Source organism: Benincasa hispida, chromosome 6, assembly GCF_027475165.1.
Source record: "Benincasa hispida cultivar pf3 chromosome 6, pf3_genome.v1.1, whole genome shotgun sequence".
NCBI lineage: Eukaryota > Viridiplantae > Streptophyta > Magnoliopsida > Cucurbitales > Cucurbitaceae > Benincasa > Benincasa hispida.
Window position 1 is genome coordinate 7,375,486 of NC_143483.1, and position 18,093 is coordinate 7,393,578.

An 18,093-nucleotide genomic window follows, 5' to 3' on the forward strand; every position below is an offset into this window, starting at 1 on the left:
AAACGTAGTTACATGCAAATCTAATCACAAAAAGGATGCGTCATCAACTACTTCATCATAACAAACCAAGCAAGAGAGTAAGCAAACAAATTAAGCACACAGACATCATCCGAGCACAGTGCTCAAGGACCCCTAACAACCACCACATATCCACCCCCAACTTAAAATAATACATTGCCTCTAATGTATTTTTAAATAAAGCTCAATAAAATAAAATAGTCACGAGAACAGAAAACCTTCCCTAATGACGTTTCTGTACATGAGATGATGGTAAGAGGGTTGCGTTAAATTGATCTTCTCTTCTTTAGGGCAGAAGGAAAGATCCTACAAAAAAAAAACAAAATAAAGAAAAACTACAAAAGAAAACCTACAAAAAAAAAAAAAAAAAGTTAGCCCACTAAAAAGAAAGAAAATAACAAAGAAAAAAAAAGAAGATAAAACCGAGGGCACAAGTAGAAAGAAAAGACTAGCCTTAGTCAGAATTTAGAGAGTATGGATCTCTCTGAAGACCTCTCTGGAAACCGATGCTAGCATAGTAGAGACGGTTCTCTTCAGCGATGAAGTTCACCATCATTTCCATACGCCTCGCCCGATGAGCAATCTCCTGATTCACTCTTAGCGACTTAATGGCCACCCTAAGCGCTTCAATGGACATCCTCAACACCTGCTTCGCGTAGGACTCCCTTGCTACTGGAACATCGTTCTGATCCTGGGGACTAGCACGGGGAATTTCCTCTGTCGCAAGAGCCTGCTCATCCTTTCTGTCATCCTCGTCATCGTCCTTATTTGGCTGATATACTTCTCCTCTACGAAAAGCGGCAACTGAAGACCTGCATATGGGACCACAACGCCCCATCCTCTCTTCATCCTCTAGAATCTCCACCCCGGGCCTCCGACACAGCTTCGTAATTAGGTTCGGGTGTCCTAGACTACTAGTGGTGGAACAACGTCCACAACGACAGATCAAAGCCTTAATGATTTGTCTAAAATTAATGGACATCCCCTGGATAAAACAGTAAAAGAGTTTAGCTCGATCCTTCATGACATCGGTAAGGTGCAACACTGACATCAACCTGAAACACACGAATGCGTGCCAGATCTGGCCAGAGATTGACATATCCGTACTCCTAAATCTTACTGCCACTCCCCTGGACTTGGCCCGCTGAACTCTTGAACCACACAAGGTCTGAATCACCTCCTCCTTTGGAAACTGACGGGAGCATAATCCACCATACTCATCATTGAAGTCACGTAGACCGTAGACCTTTTTGATATGAAACGATGAAAAGAGGACTCTAATACCCCTAACCAACGTGAAGTCCCTATTCTTGTCGATGTTGGCATAGAATTCCCTAACTAGGGGGACAACCGCCTCGCTAGGACGGCTGGGCAAAGACTCCTACCCTCTCTCTTTAATCTCATTAATGATGTGTGGATAGTAATTAGCCTCCAGGGTTAAGGCTCTCTCTATGATATGCTTCCTAGAAAACATTATATAATGGCATCTATCTAAGGCCTCATGAGAACTAAACTTGGGGTGCCCAAAAACTGGCTCGAGGTTCTGTTCAGCCCCACTGGAACTGGCCTTACTTCTCCCTACTCTCCTAGAACCCATTCTAAAGATTTTCAAAAATAGTGAACACACAAAATTTGGTATCCTAGACACTCTCACAACTCCTCTCCTCAATTCCAACTCATAAACCACCCCAACTCTCAACACTTCAACCAAAATTCAACCTGCACGCAGAAAAATCCCATCAATTCTTATACATATTCAATATCCACAATATCTAAATCTTTCTATCATACAAAATCAAGCAAGAATTTATGTAAAAATCAATAAATCTCCTATCATTCGCCAACAATATGCAATAACAAGCAAGGAATGGAAAAAAACTTACCCTCGAAGTGGAGAAATCTGAAAATACCAAGGTTTTGCTAGATTTTCACTTTTTTAGAAAAAAACCCACAGAAATGGCTATAAATCTAGAGAAAATCATGGGGATTTGGACAAGATTGAAGGGAAAAACATGTTTAGAAAGCAAAATGATGAAGAAGTAGAGAGGAAACAAAGGTGGGGTGCTCAGAGTTGAGAGGAAAATGAAGGAGAAGGTGGAGCGGCGCGGGCTAAATAGCGTTATAACACTATTATGCCTCGCAGCATTGTGACGTTGTGACCTAATTTTCGAATTTTTCCCCTAAAATTAACGAAAAGGAAAAACTTTGCCCCCAAAAAGAAATAAAATAAATAAATATAAATCTACCCTAAAAAAAAGGAAAAAATTCAAAACATGGTTGTCTCTAGGAAGCGCAAATTTTTAACGTCAATTGCTCGACGTGACCTTTCCCCTGTCAAGGTACAAAGAAATTCTCGTATTTCTCTGGTCCTTTCTTGGATGAGTCAATATAGTCTGGTGAGACTATAAGGTTTCTCATGATCTAAAGAGAACTAGACAGGTCGAATTTTGGTTTTTTAGAATACAACAAAAAGGTAAAAAGAAATAATCGAAAGACTCAAGTGACCCAAAAGAGTCGAAACAAATAAAAGACTCAACAGACTCTGAGGACTAGGGGAACAAAACTTGAATATACCAGAAGTTAGAACAGGACGAGGTCATTTGATCTCTAAAAAACAAGCTCGTATTTTATCTTTGTTACCTTTTCTTAATAATGAGAAACAATTTGAAAGAAGCGAGTTGACCGCTAGAACTATTGGTCTTAGAACTAGGAATAAATAGGCTTACTCTTTAATTGAATTAAAATTCTAATCCAAACTCAACTGCAAATCGATGCTTTGTTCGAAAAATCCGAAAATCTAGATTTGATTGTCGTGTCGTAAGAAAAAAAAAAGAATAGTGGAAGAAGAATAATTTGTTTTTTTATTGAACATATTTGCTCATTTTGACAACTTTATCATATTATCATATTTTATCATATTAATTTCTACACTACCTTGTCGGAGTTCATTCTCTAGAGAACTCCATTTTAAGTCCACAACGGCAAAAAAGGGAAGGACTTTTCCCTCTGAGGGTAGGAAAATCATGATGAGGATAGCGGACCCAAAGCTATGGAACTTGGGAGTGTGTCTTTTGTCGAAATAGAATGGCCTTATCTTTTGATTTTTTCTTTTTCATTAATAGGTTGAAGGCGAGGGTTCTGTTATAAATTAAATATAGTATATCCAATCCAAATCAACATATCTTTTTGTTTTACGCCCCATAATTTCATGTCTTTTTGTTATACATGTATTTACTAAATAATAGATTGAATTATGGGATTCTTTGAGATTTCATTTAATAATAATAATAATAAAAAAGAAATCGAAGATTAGTCTTGTTCCTATACAATTCTAATGTATGTGAATACGAATCCATTTTCCTTTTCCTACGTAATCAATCTTCTCATATACGATTAACTTCTAATAGGGACCGTTTTGAGCGAATATATTTCTATGGATAAATAGAACATCTTGTCAAAATGCTTGCTAATTATTTTTCGGCTATCTTACAGGTCTTCAAGGATCATTTCATGCATTATGTTCGTAGTAGTGGGACATATATAGTAAAAGTTAAGTGTGAAATTTGAATGAGATAGAATATTTCAAATTAGTAATTGAATTTACTAATTGAGGTTACAAAAAATCGAAGCCAGAACGGATATATTTTGCTTTAAGACGAAAAATTAGATCAAAGTTGACTATGTAAAATTGATTTTGTATCATCCAAATTCCCTTTGTGTATATGCTTCCCAGAAACGTATAGTACTCTGTTTCATTAGAAAAATCGGGCGTAATCATCTAAACCCAGTACGGTATTCTTTTGAATCCTAACTATGATGCTACCAATACTTGTGGTAATTCACATATGGCACATATGTCTTTCTCCCATCAATTAGTACTTGTTGAAGAAATAAAAGTTCCCATATTCTTTTTGGTGAAAATGTGAAAAAAAAATAAGAGAGATTCCGTTTGGAATAAAATTAAGTTATATTATTTGTTCTCTCTTTCATAGGCTTGCGAAGTGAATACCAAAAAGAGGCACTTACAACTCTTGCAAGAGGATGGAAAGCCTGAAGAATATATTAAGCACGGATGTATATGTATATGCCTAATGCGATCCCTGCTCCCAAAGCATATAATATAAAAGCTCTAAGCTCCATAATATACTTACTAGGATGGTGGTGTTGCACGCTGTGTTAGGGTAAGAGCAGGTGCGTGACAGGCCTTAAAATGCATCCGTCAGACATTGTAGTTAGTTGGACTTGCTTTCCCTAAGCTATTTTTGGAATCGTTTTCTTATCGCTAACGATCGACATTCTTTTCTTCCTCATTCAGTTAGATTGATTATTCAGTAAGAGAGGGGTTTGAAAATGCTTGACTGGTTGGTTATATAATACACTCGACCATATTCTATATTCATGACTTGCTCAAACAAGAGAAAAAAACAAACATAAAATTCTTTAGAGATATTACAATATGTTCCCTATGGTAACTGGGTTCATGAATTGTGGTCAATAAATAGTACGAGCTGCAAGGTATATTGGTCAGGGTTTCATGATTACTTTATCCCATGCAACTCGTTTGCCTATAACTATTCAATATCCTTACGAAAAATTAATCGCATCGGAGCATTTCCACGGTCGAATCCATTTTGAATTTGATAAATGCATTGCTTGTGAAGTATGTGTTCGTGTATGTCCTATAGATCTCCCCGTTGTTGATTGGAAATTGGAAACAAATATTCAAAAGAAACAATTTCTTAATTACAATATTAATTTCGGGATCTGTATATTTTTTGGTAACTACGTTGAATATTGTCCAACAAATTGTTTATCAATGACCGAAGAATATAGATGTCCAGTCAACTGTTGCGCCTCAACACATTTCAGGGAGAACCAGCTAGCTCTGGGTTTGAGTGGCATTTCACCCCTAACCACAACTCATCCGTTGATTCTTCAACACCAGTCAGTTCGGACCTTCACTTAGTTTCACCTAAGCTTCATCCTGGTCATGGATAGATCACCCAGGTTTGGGTCTATAAGCAGTGACAATTGCCCCACGAAGACTCACTTTTGCTACGACTCCGGTGGGTTCCCTTAACAAAGCCACTGCCTATGAGTCGCCGGCTCATTCTCAACAGGCACGCAATCAGAGTCCTAGGAGCCAGATTATCCCTTTCTTGCAATAGATCCTGTGCGAAAAGTGTTACTAAATTTATACCGTCAACTAGTTCATATATGATTACAAGTCGAACAAAATCAAAATACTTTTTCTTAATAGGTATGATCCACTGGACATAAATCCAATTTTTCAATTTTTTTATTTCTTAGAATTTTTTTTTACTCTTCCTATGAATTAATAAATTAGGCAATATACTTTTGTACAAAATAACAAAGAATGAGTGAATCTTCATAAATTTTTCATTGTAAATGGGAAATACTTATACAAATAAAAATAAAAAAAAAATGGAGGGGAGGGGAGGGAGGGAGATAAAAAAGATGCAGGGTCATTTGTCTTCTTGGCTAGTCAAACATGGACTGGTTCATAGATTTTTGGGTTTCGATTACCAAGAAATAGAGACTTTACAAATAAAGCCCGAGGAATGGCATTCCATTGCAGTCATTTTATATGTATATGGTTACAATTATCTACGTTCCCAATGTATTTATGATGTAGCACCAAGCGGACTATTAGCTAGTGTTTATCATTTTACGAAACCATCACAAGGGTTTATGTACAAAGAAAGGGAAAATCCTTATGGGTTGTATCCGAAGACATGGAAAGGGATGTTTTTATGTCAACAACAAAAGCCCAAGCTCATGGAATTATTGATATTGTAGCGATTGAATAAAAAATAGCAGGGATTTCACGCAAAAATCCGAAATTTGAGATTTTATCTTTCTTTTTACTGGGGGTTAATATAATATTTTCTATCACTCTATCACCTAGATCTCGTCAGACTTAGGCTCGGCATTCTCCTCATCCTCACAAACTAGCAAACCCGGAGTGACGTCCCCATCATCATTGGAGTAGTAGCACTCCGCAAGGAACTCGGCCTCTAAGGTACGGATGATGGGCTGGTCTGGTGTGCTTTCTAGTCTCTGTGAGGCATCAGTTAACTGGGCAACATGGGTGATCAATCCTTGCAGTCGGGCTTGAAGATCCTGTTGAGACTAAAGAGTACTATTAGCAAGTTCATAAATTGAAAACTTCAATGTCATACCTGAGCACGAATCTCTAGAAAGTGGTTCCTGCTCCTCCACCGTGTCAACACGGAATACCTCATGCCTCTGGGCCTTTGGAAAATCAAAGGAATGGTCTGAAAACGACTTGTCCAGCCTTCTAAATGAAGTTGCAAACTGAGCAACAAGGTCACTTAGGCCTTTCAAGTCAGTTCTAACCTCTACCTCGGGGCGAAGACTCTTCTGCTGGATGTGCTTGAACCTTTGCTGCCTACGGAGTTTGTCCTACTCAATCTTGAAAGATCTATCATCAAGCTCCATAACCAAATCCTCTAAAGACATATCTGACCCTGAAGACTGTGCATGAGTCGACTGGTGTGGTGTTGTGAAATCTTGGTCGCCAAAGCTCTATTGCCATCTTGAGTATCCATGGTCAAAGGACTCCCTCCATCAAGAATGGTGAGGCTCGTAGTCCCAAGGACCATAATACCCCTCCTTTGCAAATCCACATGGTGTTGGCATCCATTGCAACCTCGGGCATGCTTGCGTGGGATGCCCCTCAAGTAGGCAACTCCCGCACATCTCTACTTGCTGCGATCTCTTTTTCACCAAGTGGCCAACCAAGAAAGTCAACTCGGTAAGCTCGCGGCAAAGGCCACTTACCTTATCATCAAAATTTGCATCTTGACCTGTGGACGTCGAAGATTGATTCGGAAATCCTATCATGCTTAACTATTATAAAAAGAAAACAAATCAAAGCAAAAGAAACTTTAACTAAAAACTAACTAAGAAAAACTAATTGGCTTCCTTGGCAACTGCGCCAATTTGGTGGGCGTCGAGTTTATCGTCGCTTGTAAACCCGCACTTACGCAAATAATATTTATAAATCACTGAACTAACTACTTATACTAACTGGTAGTACAAACGATAAGTCCGAGGTCGAACCTCAGGAAAGCATGGAAGATTAGTTCATCAAAGCTCGTTTTCAGTTAAAGAGATAAATTGGGGAGTTTGGTGTGGATTGATAATTGAGATTGCATGAAAATAAAATGCGAGAAAAGTAAAGATAGAAGCGCAATGAATCAGGATGTCTTAGCTTAGAGGAATGGACTCACCCAATGTAATTTAGATTATTGAACTAATTTATGATTTAAACTTCTTGTTTATGCTTAGCCCAATTGATTGGAATCCCAACTAACGGTTCTAATTATCTACTTAATCAAAATACACAGAAAAAGAATTTGCTCCATACAAATTAACAAATCGCACTAAGTTCTAGGGATTACGTTAAAATGAGTGTTTAACTTCCATGCTCTAATTAAACAATCAATATGGTTTTTCTCTAGGTTGCTAGGAGCTGTCCGTTTTACCTAACTGATCTATTGCTTCCAATGGGATTAACTTTTAAATGTGTGTCAAATAATACAAGGTAATCATAAAGCATTTTAAGCACACAACAAAATTATTGGGCGTCAATCAACAATTAAAACCATGCAATTCATAAATATAAATTCAGATTAAAACCTAGAGACAAGTTTGGATACAACAATAAATTGAAATCTCACAAAATCACATCGAGTTCCTCTGAATCCCTAAGCTAAGAAACCAAAATCCCTTAGGTCGAACCTCTGTGGAACTTCTTAGAAGATGAAGCAACATTTGTTTCACCCTTCTGTTCCTTACTTTTCATCAAGGATTGGAAGGTCTGTAACTCATTGAGTAGAGTAGTCAGGTTGTAGTCAATCTTATTCAAAATAGCATTACTACGGAAATGAAGGAAACTTCCGAGCAAAGATTCCAAGATGAAGCTAACCTAACTGGCTTCATCGATGCTTGAACCATTCATCTCCGCCACGTTGAAGTGGACCATCATGTTGAGAACATGTTCTCAAACAGATGCCCCTTCTTGCGTACGGGCATTGAAGATGTGTTTCAGAGTGTCATGCCTGAGTTGTGCGGATGGTTGTCTGAACATTCCCCTTGGGAACTCCATGATCTCACGGGCTGTGAGCATGGGCTCATGCTTTTTGGCCAAGACTTCGTTAAGACTTGCCAAGATAAACGCTCATACCTTAAGAAGCTTGGGAACTTAGCTATAGAAGATGAAATTCACTCCTTCCCCGAAGTAGGGAGATAAATTGCTCCCTTAAGGGTTGATTCTGGGTCTTGAACAATGTGGCGCCACACTATCTCTTGGCCCGAGAGGGGTTTAGCCATAGTGGGACTATGATTTATTGTTCATTAGAGGGATCAGTGGTATTTAAGGAGTTAGATGTAATTATAGGGGAAAAACGGTAATTTGGCCTAGCTATACATACAAGCAATTTGTAAAGAGTTATCGTACTGTTGATTGGTTATATCCAATGGACACGAAAATATATCTGTAGTGAATAGTGTAGTTGTCGGTTTTTAGTGGAGTGTCTGACAGTTAACAGATAATGGATAATGTGACTAAAGAGTTTAATCAGTTATTCACATACCGTTTGAGCTTTAAGCTACAGGTCCATAAGGTCCCCTTGGTAGCCCAATGGATTTAAGTTGAGAATCAGTTTTTTGGATTAATTTGAAATGTTCAAATTAATAAGAGGGAATTTGATTATATATGATAATTAATTCAATTGTATATGATATAATTGATATAATGTATTTGATACATTATTGTTTGATTGGAGGAACTGATGTTTGAATATGATTCAAATATATTTTCTATGAATAAGATTCATAGTTATTAAATTTAATATAAATATGATTTATATTAAATGCCACAAAATAAAAAAAAAATAACTGTAGTATATATATTGTATATGATGCAATACTAATACTATAGGTTATAAATATAATATGATAAGTTAGTTATCATATTTTTTTATACTTATTAATTATTTGATAATTAAAATTCTTTTTCTCAATAACCACTCTTAGTAGTTAGTTATACGGTTTTATGGCAAATTGGGATAAATATAATTGTTTTAATCATTCCATAGATGTGTGAACATAAACAACTAACATGATAAGAAATCGAGTAAGAGAGTCTTACTATACGATCATTTGAGAGCCTAAACGATCGAGTAGGAAGTCTATGCAATAGACTATTTTTTTTACACGATAGTGTTGTTGCCCATACGATCATCTTCCTCCTAAACTCTAATCCTTCCCTCTAACCAAAATAATCTAGAGCCCACCACTCCTGGATTCTCACACCGAGAATACCAAGGTAATCTAGTGGTAGTGTTCGGTTAGTTCAAGGATCGATTTACTACTTGTTCGAGAGAGATCGAGTTGTTCACTGTGTTCGTAAGCGAGTTTGATCGAGGGATATACTTGAAGAAAGGTTCTTCAAAGGTAATTTTTTATCCTTAGTTTTTTATTTTCAAAGCATGTTGTACTTTAAGTTTTGTGCATAATGTGTTATGCATGACTGTAAATGTATGAGTTCATTCACAATGGGATTTGGACGATCTGCTTATGTTCAATGGTCCTCTATAATTAGAGTTCCTTCAAGGGAGACACCCACGATGCCATGAGGCGATGCATGTAACTTTATTTAACCTAATGAGAGAGATTGAGGGATGTGTTATCACACGTCCCATTTCCACTTACTATAAATACTCTCTCCATTCACCTTATTATTGACATATCCAAATGTCACCCTTAGGGGGACACCCATGATGCCTCGAGACCGAGTGTATATCTCATGGTGTGAATTTACAGGGAGAAAGGAGTAGAGGATAAAATAAAGTATCATATACCACATTTTCCTCCCACTAAGTGTTTTACCTAGGGTTAATTAAATTAAGAAAAACTCGGCTACTGATTTTAACTAAGTGAACGTTTAATTTGCTCAAAAACAACTATTGTCTTTGATGATTAAACAATTTTGATTGAAGTCTCATTAAACTATTTAATAGACTTTAATCAAACTTGCATGCATGTAACAAATCTATCTAATTCACCTTTCCAGGTAGGTTCCCAAGTAGGGGTGCGACATTTCTGTCAACTTAAGTACCCCAGACTAGACAGAACTCGCCTTAGACAAAAGGTCCCTTATAGATACATTTACATATTTAATCTTTTATTAAGAATCAATTTAATCCTATTAAACCAATTAAAAGATTAAACTAAGATTTCTAATCTCATTAGAAATGTGATCTTAGGTCTATCTCAATCATATTTAAAAAAAAAAATCAAACAATTAAAATGATTTTAATTCTAATTTCATTTAGTTATAACGATTATACATAAATGAAACAATTAAAACATCCATTGCATATTTGACATACTTCGGTTAATCATAATAATTATAAATTAACCTAAGGTAGTGCCATACTTCATGCAATCTCTATTCATTACTGACATATATAACAATTATATAATAAAGTAATGAATCAAACTATAACATACATCCATACATTCATTCAACCATATATTATAACAATCATAATATAAATGATGCATGGATATGCTATAAATGCTTATACATATACTATATGATGCATGAGTATGCTATATAATTTAAATCATACATATACATATATTATTACAATAATAATATAAAATGATGCATGAATATAAATGCATTACCTATGGTGGGTTTTTAAACTATATGACATATAAGAAAAAACATACATCATATGTATACTTAAAAACTAATTGTTAATAGACCGGGATAGGACATCTAAAAGGAACTTAAAAGCTAATTATTACAAGAATAAAAGTCATCCGATTCGAAACAAGTGAACCAGACCTTGAACCGCTCGAATCGAACCGCCCATCATAGAACTCTCTGCAGTGATCGTGTAGCTAACATTATAGTAAAAGTTGAACTAATTCGCTACACGATCTTGTAGCAAAGGCTACACAATCTGATAGAGATGCTTTCTTCCTCACCGATGCAGTGCTTTGAAAAACCTCTTTGAAGCTTACCGAGAACAACACAAGCGACTCAAAACTTTAAATACATACTCTATTGCATAAATATGCCCAAAACAGAGGCCTTTACAAACCAAATTTGTAAAAGAATAAAACCTTAAAACTAAGTATCCTATTCCGAAACATCCATCAATAAAAGCACATTCATCACAAAACCATTCATCGTAGAATGCCAAATATTAAAACCCACCATTATTGTAAAAATTAATTCAATAAGAAAAATGGAATTTGGGATCAGTAAACCAACAACCTATATCTGGTACCAATTGAAGGATCTCATTAAAGAGAACCTTGAGCAGAAGCGAGATTGTTCCCATTTTCATTTTTCATAAAATGTAATTTTTACAAAAAAAGAAAGAACAAATGTATACATTTATTTAAATTACAGCATGCTTAATTTAAAAAAAAAAAAAAATTAAAGGTTTCAGAAACCCTTACCTTTGAAAACCTTATTTAAGATTCCCTCGAACTGACAACGAGCACTACCACAATGGTGTCCTTGGTGTTCTCTATTCTCAGGTAGAGAACCCAAGAGTGGTGGGCTTTGACTATTTTGGAAGAGTGAGGGAATGATTTTAGAGAAGAGAGTAGCGAAAGGAATTTTTCATAAACTTACATGTTCTCTATTCAATAACGTATATCTTTCTCATTTCCTTTCAACCCATGATCTAGGAGACTCTCTCCTATAAAAAATCCATAAAACTTCAACTACCCACTTACTTAGGTGGAGAGAAAAAAAGGGAGGAGTTGTAACTCCCTCCTTAATTCAAATAAATTAATTTTAATATATAAATAATAAAATTAATTTATATAAAATAAATATTTAATATATATAAACATTATAACTAACTTATCATAATATATATATTAAACTACATGTTATATCAAATATAACTTATAAGCTATAGTTTAAATATTGTATTATATACAATATAACCTATAGTTTCGTTTATCTCTCATATGACATTTAATATAAATCACATTTATATTAAATTTAACAACCATGAATCCAATTCATATAATTAATATTTGAATCTCATTCGAATATTTATTTTCTCTTTCAAATGCTAAATGTATCAAATACAATATAATAATTATGTCATATATAATTAAAATAACTTAATTATACCATATATATAATTAAATCCCTCTAATAATTTGAACAGTTCAAATTAATCCCAAAACTGATTCTCATTTAATCCTACTGAGCTACCAAGTGGACCTCATGTACTTGTAGCTTGAAGCTCCAATGATACATGAATAATTAATCAAACTCTTTAATTAAATTATTCACTATTTGTTAATTGTCGAGCACTCCACTAAATACCGCCAACTGCAGTCTTCGCACCATAGATATATTTCTGTGTCCATTAGATATAACCAAACAACAGTACGATAACCCTTCACAAATTGCTCGTAAGTACAGCTGGGTCAAAATTACTGTTTTGCCCCTATAGTTACATCTAACTCCTTAAGTACCACTGATCCCTTTAATGAACAATAGATCATAGTCCAACTATGACTAAACCCCTCTCAGGCCAGGAGAGGGTGTAGCACCACATCGTTCAAGCCTTGGAATCAACCTTTAAAGGAGTAATTTATCTACTTACCTCGACCTCGGGGAAGGAGTGAATTCTTTTTCGTGTAGTTGTGTTCCCAGCTCCCCAATCAGACGAATCCCAAAATGGTAGACTTATTGAGTTGGCAATCTGACCACTCCCACCCATACAAATCAAATTATCGCCCTCATAGGCAGGAGTTTACAATTCACTCAGGATTAAGGTCATGTTACCTATGGTCATCCTGGTGAAATGTAATTCTCTATTATGAACGGCGTTATATAATGAGACTAAACATTTCGTGGTCCGGTCTTATACAAACTCCTTTATATAGAATATCTCCGCTCACATGTCTATACATGAATGATTAGGATCGGATCATTTGTAGCACTTTACAACAATTATAACACCTACAAAGCGGGTCATACTAGTAGTGTCACCAGGATAAGGTACCCAACCTTATCCATCTACTACAGACCATTTAGGTTATCAGTTAAACATGATCCACCTGTATGTCTCTACATATATGTTTAAACCACAAGATAACCATGGGTGTTAGTTTATTGGTTTGTGGTTAATGTAATTAAAATATGGAATAAAAAATCATATGTTTAATTAAATAAACAATGAGTTTATTCAAAACATTTACAAACTATAAGACCCTATGAGATTTAGGGCATCAACCCCAACAACTCTTATTTTACAACACTATTTACTATTTTAGATGAACTATTTTGGTTAGATGACCTAGGTAACTCAATTTTAATCCTCAGTTAACTATGAACTCACGTTTATTCGGGATTATCCTTAAATTTGCATAGGTAAGGGTTGACTCAATAGCGCCAACTTAATGAGCCTCCCATTTCAGGGGTAAGATGGCTAGATAGTTGGGGACATAAAATGCAAGATGAAATTCACGCCTACCTGATTAAGGGATAGGAGAAAGGTCGTTCTCTTAAGTGATGAATCCAGGTCTTGAACAAGGGGCCCACCCTCTCATTGGCCCGAGAGGGATCCGATCTAATGATTGGATCACAAACCAATTGTTCATTAGAGGATCAGTGGAACTTGAGGAGTAAGATATAATTTCGGGGCTAAAAATAGCATATTGACCTAACTGTTATTACGAACAACCTGTGAAGGGCTGACTTACTGATTATAGTTAAATCAAGTGGACACAAATATATCTACAGTGAGAAGAGTGCAATTATTGAGCTATAGTGGTGTGACTCGGTAGTTAACGAATATTGATTAATTCAGTCTAAAAAGTTTTAGCCAATTAATCTTAAATTATTGGAGCTCATGATTTATAGGTCCATAAGGTCCCTCTACTAGCTTGTAAAATAAACACCTTGAATTAATAAATTGAGTGAATTTGAAACGGTTATAATTTGAAGTGTTTGAATTAACTTTTAATTTGAAATGTTCAAATTAAATTAAGGTTTGAATTTGAATTATTCAATTTCAAATTAGGGTCTGTATAATTATATTCGATATAATTAACGTTTAGTTTATCGAAATTAAACGAAATTGGAGAGTTTATAATATTGAAATATTGATTTAAATATTAATTACATGAATAATATTCATGCTTTAAATAAATTAGAGTTTGTATAATTATGTTCGATATAATTAACGTTTAATTTATCGAAATTAAATGAAATTGGAGAGTTTATAATACTGAAATATTGATTTAAATATTAATTACATGAATAAAATCCATGTTTTAAATTAGGTGTTTTATTAATTTAATATTTGATATTAAATTATTATTTGATTAATTAATTTAATTTTCAATTTTTATTCAATAAGAAATTGAATTTTGAATTTTGGTTATTTCTTGAATTGATGAACACTTCATCATTTTCGAAAGAAACTTTATAATTTTGTTCTAGCAAACAAGAGATATATATTAGATTCCTTTTCATATAAGGAATATAATAAACCTTTTTAAAATAAATATATCTATCTCCTACTAATAACTTTATATCTCCCACTGCTTTAATTGAAACAACCTCCCCGGTTCCTACCTTAAAGATTGTTTCGCCTTGTCAGCTGTTTCTAGGAACTTGTTTCCTGAGAGAAAGTACAAACATGATTAGCAGCACCTGAATCAATTATTCCGGTTTTATCGTTTTCCACTAAACATGCTTTGATAACAAATAAATCATATTCATCTTGTTTTTCGAATTTTGCATTATCATATATATAGTTCAAAACTTTAGAAGAATTGGGAGATCGAGGACAATCATCTGTTAAAACCCTTTTAGAACCATTAACCGCTAGTAATTTATATGTTGATTTGATTTTACTGTTAACTAATTCGGAAGTGAGTATTAGATTTCGACATGCTGAAAATTTTAAACAAATTCTAATTAGCAAGTTGCAACTAAATCCAAAATCAAGTTTTAGCAAAACAAGTAATAATGTACCAATAGCCATTATTATTTGCAAGGATATTATAGTGAGTCAGAATATGTGCTACCGAGGGGCAGTCAGATACTCCTTCACCAAAGCAAACAATTTTGACCAAATACTATCTCAAGAATAACTCTTATTCCTACAGTCGTTTAGTTACCATTTTCAGTCAGAAATTACTAATACTTTAGTAATTCTGTAAGTGTAACCCTTCATTTTCAGACGTCAGAGGTCGACCCCAACTATGCTACTGAAATGAAGAGTCAAGGTTGGGAATGGACTTAAGAAATCCTATCCATTTATAGAGTTTGAGTTGTTCCGAATCCTATGTTACAACCCTCCAATGGGACAGCTGTCGTTAAATGATTACTAAAGCAAACCAGTAAGTGCAACATAGGAATCTCACGGTCCAAACTATCGAAAGAGACCGCATGATACGTTGACATATATCCTTCACCCATTTACTATGAACTGCTTCCCCTGTTCACCTTATTATTGTCTCATACAAATACTTTTTGAATGGAGGTCACTCCCAAGATGACACAAAGCGTCATATGAATCTCATGGTGCGAATTATGTGGAGACGTGGAAGTTAAAACCTATGTATCATATATTTGATTTATGTTTGAACGACTTCTCCTTATTCACCAGAATCTAGATTTATGCTAATACTTTCCGAATGGAGGTCACTCCCAGGGTGACACGAAATACCACTTAAATCTCGATTGTGAACTCTTAAGGACGTGAGAGCTAATAATAACGTATCATATATGTTATTAATTTCCCACTGAAGTGTTCTAATAACTTTATCATATATAAGTTATTAAACTCCCACTGAAGTGTTATATTATTTAGGTACAATTATACTTAGGTTCTTTTCGGCTAATTAAAACAATCCTAAGTCTATGTGGTTTATCCAAGTATAACGTTTATAATTGGATTTTAACCTACAATGTCTAAGTGATAAACTTTTTATTACCTCACACCACTCACGTACGCTTATAAAACTAGTTAACAACACTTAATTATTCGGCCATAATCCCCAAGTATGAAGTGTTACGTAAACCGTCAACTTAAGTACCCCCGGCTTTAGACAGGATTATATATCGGTTGAGTTTGTAACCGTGATTTATAAGATAATGACTTATTTTAACTATTAAAACAAGTGTTTAACCTACGTGAGCATGAAATTTATCTTTGTTATAGATTTTAATGTCTAATTCAATTTTATAAAAATTTATAAAATTTAGACATGCTTATACATCCACACCATGATCAAATGCATTCAATTTAATATAACAATTATATTAAACACAGAAACCCTAACCATGCATTCTATACATTATAATATTTTATAACATATACTCAATGCATGTAACATGATTCCTATAGTGGAATTTTATGACATACTATATGCACAAACATGTTTAAATTTAAATACAACATACATCACATGCATAATTATTTAACTAAACACTGATATGGTTCAACTTTGGCATCTTAAACAAGCATAATAACTAAATTATTACAAAAATAGGTAAAAAAACAGCTTCAATTTGGTGTAGAACCACTTGAACCAGACCCAAACCGATTTAATCGGACCTTCAAAGCATCAAAATGTGTTGAACCGATCCAAATAAGGTTGAATCAGATCGGAACCGAGCTGAACTGGTTGAACCATGAGTCTCTCGTGCGAACCAACTTGAACCGGGCGTTGCACAACTGGGATGAATAGTGTCGCAATGTTCATCCCAGCGTTGCAATGCTGCGGTCTTCACCAAGAACAACGTTGTAATGCTCGGACGCAGTGTTGCAACGCTGCCTGGGTAGAATGCAATCCTCTGGCTACTGCTTCATGACCTTGCTTGCTTCAATCTCCAAATTACACCCTAATTCGGACTCTAATGACTCCAAATAAATTACAAACTCTATAACACATATATAAGCTCATCAATCAAGAGCCAATTACAAATTTAACTTGGAAATCAAAGAGGAATCTAATGCCAAAGCTGAAAAAAAACATCCATATCAGTCCAAACATGTATCTTCAGAAATTCACCCATAAAAATGCAAATTAACACTAATTGAGTGCTTAAATTACGTTATGATACCAATTTATAGGATAAACAAGCATGCAACGGAAGTAAACAAAATCAATAAGCACTCTAATTATATTTAATTTGAGTTCTAAAGCATGTAAATACAAGTGGGTTTCATATTACATACTTTTCTTAATGAAATCTTCAATTCTAAGCTGCTCTTCACTCCAACTCGACTCTAAATCAATCGTGAACCACCAATAGATCTTCTCTACTATTCTCAGCCTTGAATTTGAGTGCATTTGGTAAGTGTTTTTTGTGGGATGAAGAAGATGAATGAAGCAGAAACTTTTTCCAGCTGATTAACCTCTTTCTTCTTCAATTTCAGAGTGTTTTATTACTTTCAAGCATGCAAACCATCTCAAGATACTCCAAAGCCAACAACTGCTTAACAATTGAAGGTGGAATTGTGTGTGTACTAGGGAGGGACACCTCCTACTAGCTTCAAAGATGGGATAAACCCACTTTGAAATTCAATTTTCAAATTTCTCTTTTATTTCAAAATTCTAATTTATTTTAATTAATTTTGAATTAATTTTGAATTAATTAAAAGTTGATTTAATGAAGTTATAATTTGATTAGATCAAAATCCAATTTCTCAAATTGAATTAAAATTGGAATTAATTCGAATTTATAATTAATTAATTGATTAATTAAATATAATTAATTAATTAATTATCAAATATCAAATTAATCACACACTAAATTTTCAACATGAATCTTATACATGTAATTGATACTTAAATCATCATTTAAATATTATACATTCTCCAATTTTGTTTAATTTCAACAAATTAAATATTAATTATATTAAATATAATTGTGCAAACCCTAATTTGAATTTGAACTAATTCAAATTCAAAACCCTATTTTCAATTTGAACATTTTCAAATTGAAATTCAATTTGA